The sequence below is a fragment of the Pieris brassicae genome, chromosome 11 (genome assembly GCF_905147105.1).
Source record: "Pieris brassicae chromosome 11, ilPieBrab1.1, whole genome shotgun sequence".
Taxonomy (NCBI): Eukaryota; Metazoa; Arthropoda; class Insecta; order Lepidoptera; family Pieridae; genus Pieris; species Pieris brassicae.
Genome location: NC_059675.1, coordinates 4459967 through 4474006, shown reverse-complemented (window position 1 = coordinate 4474006; position 14040 = coordinate 4459967).

Below are 14040 nucleotides of genomic sequence, written 5' to 3'. Positions count from 1 at the left end.
TACAAAAAGTATATAATGTGCAAATAATTATTCTCTGATGTTCTGTTTAAAATATGTTTATTTTTCTTCGATACTTTAATAAGCCAATATTTTCTTTTGTCTGGAAATGTATTATGATTTTTATAAAATAAAACTCATGTAAAGAATATAATTGCAGGCAAAAATTGGTCCAGTATAAAACATTGTGTCTAAATAGCTACGATTAAGAGTTTAAACCACCATTAAGGTTGAGGTTATCCTTAAGTATAAAAGTATAATTTTCAGGGATAATTAACCCCGATCCAATTTTTAAGTTCTTAAACGTCGAACATCCATCACCTGTCTATAAGGGAAATAAGCTTGCAGACTTCATTAGTTCAACGTCTATACGTAAATGTTATTAAGGTAATAATTCGGGCACATCTCAAAATCGCTGATATAAAAGTAATTCCGCCGTTTAAGAGTTGCGGAGTGATTGATGTGGGTGCCAGCGACAAATTCACCGCTCAAATATTGTAGAAATCTCGCAAAGTTTCTCTGTTATTATATTAAAGCGAATTAAAATGGCTGACGTTGACAGTTGATCAATTGTTGAGTTTATTGTTTATGAACGCTTTATTTAGCTTTAAGAACGTATTCACTATAAACTAGTTTTGCTTATTCTTTCTATATTCGGTAATTTTAAGGTTATTAGAAAAAATGTTCTACTTTTTAATTTAGGTTTGGTTATTCAGAAAAAATGTTTTAACAACTAAAGAACTGGATTTAAATAGGATGAACATTAATATTTAATGCCCAATGTTATGCAACAATATTTTTATAATATTTTATCGTATTTAAGTGTGTTTTATACTTTATGAATCATTAGTTCAGTCATTATATACGGCACTATCAAAAATAGATTATCCGAACATAAAATACAAACATACATATCATACATATATAGATCCTTTTGACATAATTAAAATATTAATTAGTGTTTTATACTTCAACGAACCTCTAGCCTTCACATCTGCAAAGCTTTTATAAGCGAACTTTTAAGAAAACATAAATCCGGTTTTTAATGAACTTAATAATAATTAAATAAACAATTATAAGGACACAACAATTATAAATAACTTGTGATATAAGGCCTTCCTGTTTCGATGTAACTCTTATAATGTGTTGTTTATGCAAAAAGTTGCAAATATTTCCACATTCCATATAAACGATTGATATTTAATATTAAAAGTTAAAAAGGTTTGTTATCAATCATCTACGCCCTCACATTCCTAGATTTTAAAACACATTTGTGGAGCACCAAAACTAATTAGCGATTCGATTCAATACATTAAATAATTGTACATTATTAACAATTCATCGTGAATATTTTGTTCAATATTGATACTAATGGATCCGTTCGATTTTGTTGGCTGAAGTGTCAAGCGATTCAGGTCTAACGTAAAGGTTTTGTAGCCATAGAAGTTACCAATATCCAAGTATGGATATGGAGAGTGTTCCGAGGAGTTGTTCGGATTAATACCTGCAGCTGAGTTTCATCATCGGAAGTTGAGGCAGAAATTCCACCCGTGTCGCCTCTACGTCCGCCGTTCCACGACTATGCGTCAAGGCAAATTTTGCCGCGCACCACTTTGAGGAACCAGCTGCAAAATAAAGTATTTCCGAACCAATTCGACTTAGGGTCCTTCAAGAAAAGAGCGTACCAATACTTGAAAGGCCGGCAACGCACTCGAGAGCCCTCTGGCATTGAGAGTTTCCATGGGCGGTGGTATCACTTAACATCATGTGAGCCTTCTGCGCGTTTGCCCCCTGCTCTATAAAAAAAAATTACTTCCTAAGTTCCTAATGCCACTACTAAACTTTGATATACAATAGCTAAAGAAGACTTTTTGTGCGTTTTTAGTCATCACAACCATAATTGATTAGTTTTGTATATTTATGTATACTAAATACAATAGCGTCCAATCTAAATCTGATTATAATCAAGAAATTGTTTTCGGTCGTATCCTTTAGACTTTTTATCTAAAACTTGGCTACGACTTGATCAATGTGTTCCAATATTTTCCATGTGTTTTTTTGAAGACTTCATGGGACTTCATATATTGCGGCTAATTGTGCCTACAAATACTAAAGAATTGAGATTTCGTTGGTACTCGTAACCGGATGAAATATAAGGTACCTAAGCCACTAAGGTACTGAAACCGTAGTTTATAAAGTAAATTCGACATCATTTCTTTATCTCTCAAACTAACAACAAACTATAACGATCATCAAGAGATTCATAATAAAAAAATATGATTTTCTCCAAATTAGAAGCTAGACATTGTCTTCTAATTAACCGAAATCAATACTCAGGAGTCTATATACAACAACATAAGGGTAAACTTATTTTCTATTACAGTAGAATATACATTACATAATATTTTTACCATACATTAAGTTTGCTCTTAATGTTTTACCCTTGAGAGCTTTCAAATAAAAATCTCTACGTAAGCGTACATAAATTAAATGAAATATCCCGATGCACCCGGAAATGATTTTTTAAGTTCAATCTATGGTATGCGTATTGTCATATGTCGTGGTATTTTATGACACGATTCTGACCCTTCACGCGAGGTGTTACAGTGTATTTTAGTGAACAATAAACTTGAATGCACTAAATTCATAAATCACGCATTTATTTCGTGCGGCACGGCTGGCTGCGGCCACGGTACGTGCTTATCAGCTATTTCCATTGCTACGTGGTTTCGGCTTCATGTTGATAAATATTGGGCAGATTCATGGGCTTAATAGGGCTTGGGAAGACTTTAGGAGCGATGTAGATCTAGGCTAGGTCTAGTTTCTAGGTTATTAGGGTGAAATTAAACTTGATTTAAAACAGGAAACCTTCTTGATGTCTTCGCTTGTTTGTTTTATATAATATTTAGGGGCAGTATTCTATGCCTGGTTTTAGAGACTGTTTTGAAAGAACCTTATTCTATCAAAGTAATTATTTATATATAACTGTTTTACTGTAACAAGATTGAGTTTTTATGGCAATTTTACTGCATAAAAGTTAACAATGTAAAAGTTTTATCAATAAAGCATAAGCCGTTTTATGCTTTAGTTATAAAGTTTTTATGTCACTTTAGCGTTTGATATTTGCAAGCAATTTGCAGGGCATTGTTTCTGATAAATTTGTACGAATAAGTCTAAGTATATCAAATAAGTTGGCTTGTAGATGCATGGAAAACATTTGTAAGTTTAACATGCACCAAGTTTTCGATATAGCCTAAACTAACGATATGCTCTCGGCATTCTACATGAAGGGCCTAGACATACCAAGCAGCCAGGGTAAAAGTAAGAGGATTATTCACTCCCTAACAGAACTCATCAGAAGCGGAAAATAAATTTATTTGCAATTCCACAGGATATCTAACCACATGCATTAAGCTAACCTTCAGGCTCGGAACAATAGATGATTTTCAATTAATTATACTTAAGCTAAGCGATCCACATGCAATAATAATTCATATTAATGTAACTTTGTACTAATAAAATTAACTGAAAGGCCGTATAAACAGACATAATTGAACTTTGTAACAAAAGGTTAACTGTATAACTTAACCCTTACTTAACCAGACAAGTGTCAACGGTGAGACGCCACATTCTTGTGGGCCGATTAAGCGATTCAAAAACAACAACACTCGGGGCCTGTTTTATAAGTACCTTTAAGATAATCGAAAGGGTTATATTTATGTCAAGTGACTTTATTCGCATGGAAATATATCACCAGCATACATACGTATACAAAGTTTGCTATTCTAACAATGCTGCTTTGCTATCTCGGTATTTTAGGTCGATATTTAAAGGAAGAAGAAAAAGCTTATTTTACCCACTTATATGGAAGCTTTAAAATTATGAGTTTAATGGGTAGTAAACATTATAAATAGATTATGTGGCAGTATGCCTTCGTATTATTACACCTACTATTTTTACATCGATGTGATCTAAAATCATTAAAGATTATTAAGTAGTTGTGTAAGTATTATTTTCAAACTACCTCTCAATGATTAAGCTCAGCCAATATACCATAAATAAGAATACTTTTCGATAAATATGCGCACCACCGCTATGTGGAACCAGCTGTCCTCTGAAGTATTTCTGAACCAATTTGACCTAGGTTATTTCAAGAAAAGAGCGTACGAATTCTTAAAAGGCCGGCAACGCACTTGCGAGCCTTCTGGCAATGTAAGTGTCCATTGGCGGCGGTATTACTTAACATCAGGTGAGCCTCCTGCCCGTTTACCCTTATTACCTTTAAAAAAAATAGTTACATAACAGTACTTTGGCCTTTTTTAGGGACATCCATATCCCTCCCTGTTCGATGCATGTGAGACTCAGTAACTGTATGTACCCAACCCACTAAAACTCCATGATATTATCTCCTAGCTCTTGGATCGAGCCGGGTAACGTCGAGCTATGGAAAAAAGAGGTCTGTTTCATATCAAAAATCGATAACTTTTTTAGATGTCAAGAAAGACGTTTGAATTTTTGAATATTCATCAAGTACAGTACACTTTTGCTATATGTTTTTTCTATAGAAATGTACGGATCTGATGTGTAGAAAAGAGTATGAAATACATCTTCATTTGTACTGATCGAGAGCACTTCCTGGCATGATGTAGGCGAGATTTTCTATAGTCCTTATTACAGAATTCTTGCGGATCTTCTGAAAGTTGATCAATAAGACGCACAGCAAAATGCTTAGTGATGACTTAAAATTTTGTGAACTGAAGATGGCATGTACCATTGATAATAAGGTACTCACATCGGCTCTGGCAGTTTCGAGGCCATAATTACCAGCATGTAAAACACCTGATGAAAGAATTTAAATCCACTCCTGTGATTTCAGCAGAACATTCTACATGTAAAAAGAATCTTCTAGCAGTATTACCACATAATTCTCGTGGTTCGTCAATGATAAATCCTACTAGCTCTTTACGAAAACGTTTTTGTACTAGAGTTTTCTTTTCTTGCTTTTGTCGTTTCTTTTCTTCACTTGTTTGAGTTGTTTTGCTGACCACGTTTGAAAAAATAGGTTGTATGAAATATCATTTCCATACAACGAATCCAGGTATGCAATGTAGAAAGTCCATATTGATATGAATTTTCATTTTCTGGCCTAGAAGTCACTTTAGTCAGATCATTCATTTGCCGTGGAGTAGCTCCACAAATTGTACATGTGGAACCACAAGGAGGATATACTAATACTTGAGCTACTTTGCCATCTATCGTTGTAAGAAACAATTCGTGCTATACATTCACTCCATCACCTTCTTTATTTATCGATGATGGCACCAAGGAAATGATTTGGCTCTTTATTTCATCCACAACAGCTATAGTTTTTTGAGGAGTTACTTTGCAAAATTCTATAGTTATAGGCCGGACAAAAACGGACTGACGAAGGCACTGGATTTTGCCAGACAATATCCCGATTTTTAATAAGCCGTTGTTCTACCATTTTTCGATAAGGCAAGACATACCTTTCAGCGACCGTCGCGTCTTACACAACTTGGTCTTAATTGTTTTTTTTCATCACTTTGCCTAAATAGAATGCAATAACTATGCTGTTTCTTTTTAGGCATTTTACACGTCGTTGTTGCTGATATCTTAGAATATTATTGGGATTAAATTATATCAGAACAATATCAAAGGCTATGAAGGTTTGCAAGTTATAACGAACTTCAGGAGAAGCTTCAAGTTTCTAATTGATTAAGATAAACCGGTAAGCCGCTTTGATGGATGCGGTGTTACTGTTTATATTAATACATTTAGTTACAGTCCGGGTTTCTCATACTTGATTGTTCTCGATTCCTATTTGTTTTTCTAAGAACCTAAAAATATGTAGATTTAAGGGGTTGAGTCAAATTAAGCGTCTATACGTATATTGCTAGATAATGTAGTCTATAAGTATTAAATTGTCTATTTATCACATTCACATTTGCATTTAATGAAAGAAAGTGCCATGTAAAAATGTCGCTTTGATCTTTGAAGATATTAAGTTACTATTACGATGAGACTTTGAACTTACCAAGCTTATATGACCCAAATTTTATTTTTGTATTTTCCGATGCCATTATAACCATAAAATCATTAAATTAATTAACAACAATATTTTGATAGACTACGCAATAATAATCATTGGCGCCAAAATCCACTCATATTAATTACTAATGTCTCTTGAATTTCATTTGACTTAATTTACTAAATAAACAAGATTTGCGATCTGATTTAGTTAAACAAAAATAAGCTAAATTTATGCCTGATTTATTTTAATTTATAAATTTAAAGATTCCATTCATATCTCATAATTGACACTTCCTGGTGACGTCAAATCAATTCTTTTTAAATAGCTGAACTGAAAAATATAATGAAACGCAATAAATGGAATTAAAATATGACAATGTTTTTCATACTTCTTTTCTTTATCATCTTTATTATAATGTAAAACAGACTTACTCACCGCTGTCTTGACGGTAATACTATTTCAAGATATTCCTTTTTATATCCAAGTATCTTAATCTGTAGTTTATAAATAAAGGATTTATCTTAAAGTTTTTATCTTAACATTTGATTTCTTTTTAATAATTTAATTTTATAAATTTTTACTAAATGTACATTTTTCTATATCAACAAACTGGTAATTATTATTAAGGAACTTGGAATTTTACTGTAATTTACAAATAGCTGAAGGCCTGTCAAGCAATCTTACGGAGCTTTTCAAAACTTTTCGGCGTACCTAACACGACGGCTGAGAAATTACATTATATTATTGTAAGTAAGTAGTACATGCTTTTCTATTTGGGTAATAGAAAAATAAACTAACGATTTTTAAATTTTAAGCCTAATTTAAGATGTTTAAAACACATATTAATGGCAGAATTTGAGATCATATATGAAGACCTGTAGTCCATGTTACCTTAAATAAAGTTTTAGTTTTAAATGTCTTTTATAAAGTTATCTATAGGCATGCGTGTGCTTTATTAACTTGTACACTACATTTATTTAATTTCTAAGTATAACTGTGTAATTAATGAAATAAAATATATTATTATACATGCATACATGCTTGAGTATTGAGCCCTAAATTTAAATTCGTGATATTTTTTAATGGAAACGCGAAATAAAGATTGATTATCTGCCTTTATTTATGGTCCAACAGAGTTTAGGATAAGTTGGCCGCTTAAAATATTAAATTTGAAGAAACACATTATTGACTAACTAAATATTCACGGAACTTATTTAATAGTAACAAAACAAGAATCAGTTTTTAATGTCCCAGTTACTTTATGACGTCTTCAGATATTTCAAATTAAGTCTAAGTTTATTATCATATTAATATACTTATTTATTTTGTTAATTATGTCAATGAACTACCAGATATTTGACCGATGTATTCATATAAATAGTGTATCCTAAGTTTTTATAAGTATAAGTAGTGTTACTTAATTAATTTCTACTTAGTTTATTGCTTTCTTTATATAGATATAGTTGATTAAAATCATTTTATAGTCACCAATCCAGTTAATTAATAATATTAAACTATATGTAAAGATTTGTTTCATGGCGTAAAAATGACATTATATTTAGTATGGAAGTTAGTTATAAGCTGTAAATCTTTCTCAATAAATAAAATTAAAAATAATATATTTATAATTGATGGGATAAACGAAATCTTAACCTATACGTACTAAATCAGTCTTACTATAGTCAGGACCAATTTAAAGCCTTGTATCAGCGATAATAACATATTTCTTTTAAAAGTTGGAACTGCACAATTAATTTTTTCGTACTGAACTTTTTTCATTTCCGATGTTTATTGTAATATGATAATAGAAGGTAATTTTACGATTTATTTTCATTAACTAAACATAATAAACAATTTCTGATCTAAAGAGAACTGAAGTCGAAACAATATTGCGTCAGTGAACTAATTTTATAAATTAAATACTGGATAGATATATAGATATTACCCAATAAACTGAAAGTTGATAAGATGAGTCGAGTACAACAGTACTTGATTCCTTTGCAATTAAAGGAATATTTTACGATAAATTAATAACTTTGTGATTATACATTACAGACATATTACTCTTTTAATACACTGTAAAAATAACCAAACCGTGAAATCATCACATCAAAATTAGACTATTTCAAAAAAAACAAATATATTTGAAGCTCGTATCGATTCATTCGACACTTTAAGATGTTTTAAGCAGGTCACTTCACTATAATTTCAAAACTGACAGATGTCAAATGCGATCTTTTAATACATCCCTATTGTAATGTGCTCTTTCGTCTCTGTCAAATTGCGTTTACTCTGTGACAAGAAGACACAAAATTTATTGAAATCTATACTATGTATTGAACAATTTTATTAGAAGCATTTACTTTCTATAGTGACCACCCATTCTACCCGCGCTAGATAATGAAGGTATTAATAATATTATAGCAATGCAAATGCTTTTAGATCCACTTAAAAAGGATCTGGCTATCAAGCGATCAATGACATAGAAACTTTTGTAAACAAATATAATGAACCAAATGGAATGTGGATACTTTAGCACCCATGACGAGTTGTTTGTTTGCTCCAGTTTTAAAAAAGGTTGTTTTCCTTAAATTAAATAATATTAGAGTCAATATTTGTATTCTACGCACTAATTTTTACATTTTCAAAGGCAATATTTAGAAAAAACGTAAAAGTTTTTTAAGTACATGTATTTCTTTATTTGAACTCATACGCTAGTTATGAACTGATGCTGCACTATGTAATAGATACCTCTTTTGTTGACACGCAACTGCTTTTGGCGTTGTGTAGAAATGTTGATGGCATGCATGTTCTATATCTGTTCTGAAGAACTTTTTGGATGGACCTACTGCTAAGTTTGAAGTTGATAAAAAAACTAATTTAATCTGTTTATTAGTTAACGTTACGCGCGTAAAAATAAAAGATGTCGAGAGGGCAACACTGGCAGCTCATGCGTGTTCAAACCCAAGTAAAACACACTTGACTTTTTATATTAATATTAGGACGTATTGGTATTTTCATCCCCAACTAATTTTATGTATGTTATAAATTTCATGTGGACTAGTGTTGGCCTAGTGGCTTCAGCGTGCAACTCTCATCTCTGAGGTCGTAGATTCGATTCCCAGCTGTGCACCGATAGATTTTCTTTCTATGTGCGCATTTAACATTAACGAAAATCGTGAAGGCGAAACGTCGTGAAGCGCATCACATCTGCCCCTTTGATTACCACTACTACATAGCGATCACGACCGCTCTGTCAAGAGTGTACCAGATAATAAGAAGAAGAAGATATAACATTACCTCCAACGGTGAAGGAAAACATCGGGAGGAAACCGGCTTGCCTTAGACCCAAAAAGTCGAAGGCGTATGTCAGGCACAGAAGGTTGATTACCTACTTGCCTATTAACAAATGATCATGAAACTGATACAGAAATCTGAGGCCCAGACCTAGAACGATTGTAGAACCATTGATTTATTTCTTTATTTTTTATAAATTTCATAGTTCGTCTATCTCGCTTCTATCGTATTCACATTACGCACATTATGCAAGTTGTTTATGCTATTTGTTATGTTTTATCTACGAATGCGGAGACGTTAAACTTCATACTTGACACACTGAGGTCATCGCATTTATACGGCCTTGTCGGTCGCCGGTCGACCTTTGACATTTAGACAGCATCGCATAACTTAATAAAGTTATAAGTTGAATAAAGCTCTTATTTTTGGGAAATAGAATTTAATTTACATTGGCTGGATTGTAAAAATAAACGTTTTTATTTATTTAATAATGTAGGTGTGGAATTTGCACAAAAAGTGATCCAATTCGGAGGTTATCTTTGTTTCGATTTGAAATATTTTTAGGAACGAGTAAACAGTAATAAAACTGCTCATCCTAAAAAAAATATTACAGCTTTATACTGACGATATGTGTCTAGGAAAATTTATTAATATGTAGAAATACCAAAGGTTTTAACTGACACGCCCTTTATTCCCAATGACACAATAATTAGAAACGAAAAACATCCGGTATAGCTACTTAATCTAATCGTAATATGATTCACGTAAATTAACTAACGGAACTGTCATTACTAATAATGTCAAAAATAAAGGGGTCATGAACTCATGCGCTCGTTTTCTAGGTTCAGTATAATTTTTCTTTATTTGACCTACTCAATGTGATTGATTTTTTTATAAGATTGCACTTACCGGGTTAAAATCAGCAAAGTTACCGTTGTGTAGGCGTTTTATGTGTGTCAATAAATGCATATTATCATTAGTATTCACCTTAACAGTTAAATTTGAAGTTAAATAAGATAATCTTGCGGAGATAAATCGGTCCATTAGGCTTTATTTGAATGACAAAGTGTTGAATGGAGTGAAAAGGGTACTATCACACTGTTTACGAATCCCGTTATTGCAATACCAAGGAATAACCAGGATGTGATTTACATCGAAGATAAGCTTATTGATTGAAAATTGTTTAAATTAAGGACCACAGTGTAAAATTTATTTCAATTATATTTTAGTTGTTTTTTAATAAAAGTACAGACAATTAGTTAAGTTTAGCAAGTTAATAAACAAATATAGCCTAATTATAATGGTATTAATGTTACCTACCGGAATAAACTATATAAAATATGTACTAATAATTTTTCGTGATAGGAATTCAAATCAGACAAATAAATTACTGTCCATTATCAAACACCGTAATACACTCTCATCCAACAAATAAATAAAAATATATCGAATTAGTCACCCACGAAATATTTTTATGTATTCTAATTTAACTGAACGTACGCCTGATTCATAATTATTATACCTTATTCGGAGAACGTGGGGATTATTTTTTCCCAAATCCTAAAGATACGGCGCCACTGAAAATTGACACCATTACGCACAACTTGAATCCTCAAGAATGATTGGAATGTGCCAGCTATTAAATTTTGTTTCGATGTTAAGTCGTCTGCGTTGGCGCCGGCGCGGGCCTCGATCCGTTTCCATATTAAATAATAAATATAGTACAAGTTGGCGAGTAACTTAATTTTGTGTGCAGTTCGTTACTTAAGGGTATATATGATATATTACTAAGGCATACGCATTGGTAAACATAGACAAGAAGAAGCAATAAATCATAGGCTGACTTTATTATAATAAAGCGGAGTATTGCATACTCCGTTTTATTCCTCCTCCGTTTACCTTTTAATTGAAGATAATACGGAAATCATTTTCGTATGGAAGAGTAAACTTAACTAGCTATAACGTGACACGTGAAACAGCTTGAGAATTTTAAAATGACTGTTGTATTCGTAGTAATAATTTATTTATTTACTAAGTGGCACTAATAATGAAACTGTTGCTCCTTATTGACTCTCCGTGGGCTTTTCGAATTCATAAGCTTATCTACGCTTTTACTCTATAGTTAAAGCAAGTTACTCGGTACTCAAAATTGTCCTTAAAACCTTAAAATTTTTTGAAAAAAGATTTTTATCTACTGTAAAGTGGCGCAGCCAATTACAAAAATAATTCTCTCTCGACATTGACAAAACACTTTGTTTAAAGGAACTTCCAGGACTGTTAACGAAAACTACAACGATATTTTTTTATTTTTATGCTCACAATAAATTTTCCGGTTGTCAAGTAAACATAATAAAAAGACAATGAATAAATAATGGCCTAAATGATTTATATTTTTACACGAATTAATGTCAAGTATACATGAACTTTGTATTAAAATTATTTAAATTTTGAAAACAAAGTTCAATTTAAATTTGGAAACGAGCTTTTAAACTATACGATTTACCAATCACCAAATAATGCAACGAATTTTTGTAACAACATGTATTATTCTCAGCGAGTGATTAAATTCAATAAACTATGACGAGCAATATCCGATGTTGACATTTATATTCCCATTTTACAAATTTTAAATATTTTTTAGTTATTGTATATTGTAGATATACTATTATAGAATACGTCTATACAGAAAGACGTCCTACGACCTCGATTGTCGACGTTATTATCGTTGTATTAGGATATGATAATGTATGCGATCTATTCAAAAGTGTTGAAATATCATATCAGCTTAGTAGAACGTTTAGTGACGTTAATCACTTAATTTTTTAGTAATGTTGAATGAGGCTAATTGTTAATAAAAGGCTTTGCGATGTTAATTGGAGATTTTTGAAAGACCGGAAGCCTAAATGTTCTGGTATATTTTTTTATGATTCATAACCAATGTTAGTAAATAATTATCGGACATCCCAAGTTCAAAGTACACTTGTACCCAGAAATATCTCGGCTAGTCTCAACAACGAAAGAAAGAACGAAAAATAGAAAGCTTGTATGTTACGTACATATATATATATGATGGAAATGCTATAAAAATCATAATTTTTTCAAACATTATAATTTGATATAGATCTGTTTTAATTAAAATAATAGAGACTCCATAACAACTAAATTATATACGGATTATGATCGTTTATGTATGTATTAAGGCTGACTAAACAGTAGTAATGTAGATCTCACTTGCATATTGATGAATGTTAACCTAACTTATGCACAATCTTAGATAATATGTTACTTGTATTGTTAACCTATTTAACCTAGGCTGTATTTTAGTGTGTTTCTATATATCTTTTAGTATTTAGTATATTTTCATTCGTTGTACGAAACGACACGTGACACCTGACTTATCCTTGGTCTATTGTCTTTTATTAGAATCCTGCTTCCCAGCAGATCGAATTTTATGAGATTATTGTTAAATAAGTTCCTAATCCTAATAGCTTTCAGAATGGTATATATATATAAATATTTCTGTGTATGTTCCTCTAATAATTAAAGTAAGTTGTATGCCTTCTATCCCAAAACATTATTGATTCGCTTGAAATCAAACCAAGAACGACACATTAGATAAAGTTTGTTCTTGTACTGCCGCAAATATAGTTTTTTTTAAATAAGGTATAACAACGTGCAGAAACAAAAAAAATATTTTTCACGTTGAGTTTTATAGATAGAAAGTATTTGTAAGATATAATAATAAATAATTTTAACACCTTTCTCTCAATAGAAGGCTTTCAACTCCTTCTATGGTTATATTGAAATATATTTATGTTCTTCCGATTAAGCAATAACGAAACAATAAATTTTAACGTTTTAGTTCTGAATAAATTTACAAGTTCGTGACTTCTGACGTCGTTGCTACTTTCTCGACACAATAAATACATTTAAAACAGGGCCAGTCAAGGCTGTTTGGATTAATTTATTCAAAAATTACTATTTAAATGACCATTCTAGCTAGTGAAATTTGTTCACTTCCGGAATTAAAATTTTTCGTCTATCTCGTGGAAGTCTCGATTCTTTTATTTTTAAATATGAATATTAAAAATATGAATGTTTATTCGTCTTAAATGAGATCAAAAATGCCTCACTATTTTTCAATTACATCACATATATTTGTTTGTGTGATTTATTATTCGTCAACATAGGAAAGATAAAGAAATGCTAAAAAACACAGAGAAATTCATTCTTCATACTCGTTTGTATAAAATTCAAAGATATTTTGGACTAAATAAATGTATTCGAATTATAAAATGGTATTATTAACAAATTATTGATATCAATCATTCACTTTTATTACCTTAATTAAGTAAATACTAACCTGTGAGTAAAAGTAATTTTAGGGACATTAAACAAGGTATGAAGGAACATTATTTGGTCTTAATTGGACCACTGAGTGTTTTATTGTCCTAAATATAAAGTGCTAATAAATTATTTCTCCAGCAATTAACAGTATACTTGTTCTTCGCAATAGTCGTGTAATAAAGCAATCGTTCTATATTTTTTAGGTTTTTTAAGCCGAAGTCCATTAAAGACTTACCAAATATTGCAAATAGGAAAATAAAGTAATTTTTAATGACATCTTAGTTTTTCAACTATAAAACCTTTTGGCAGTTATTGTTTGAAGGTTTCATTTCACTAGATCCATCACA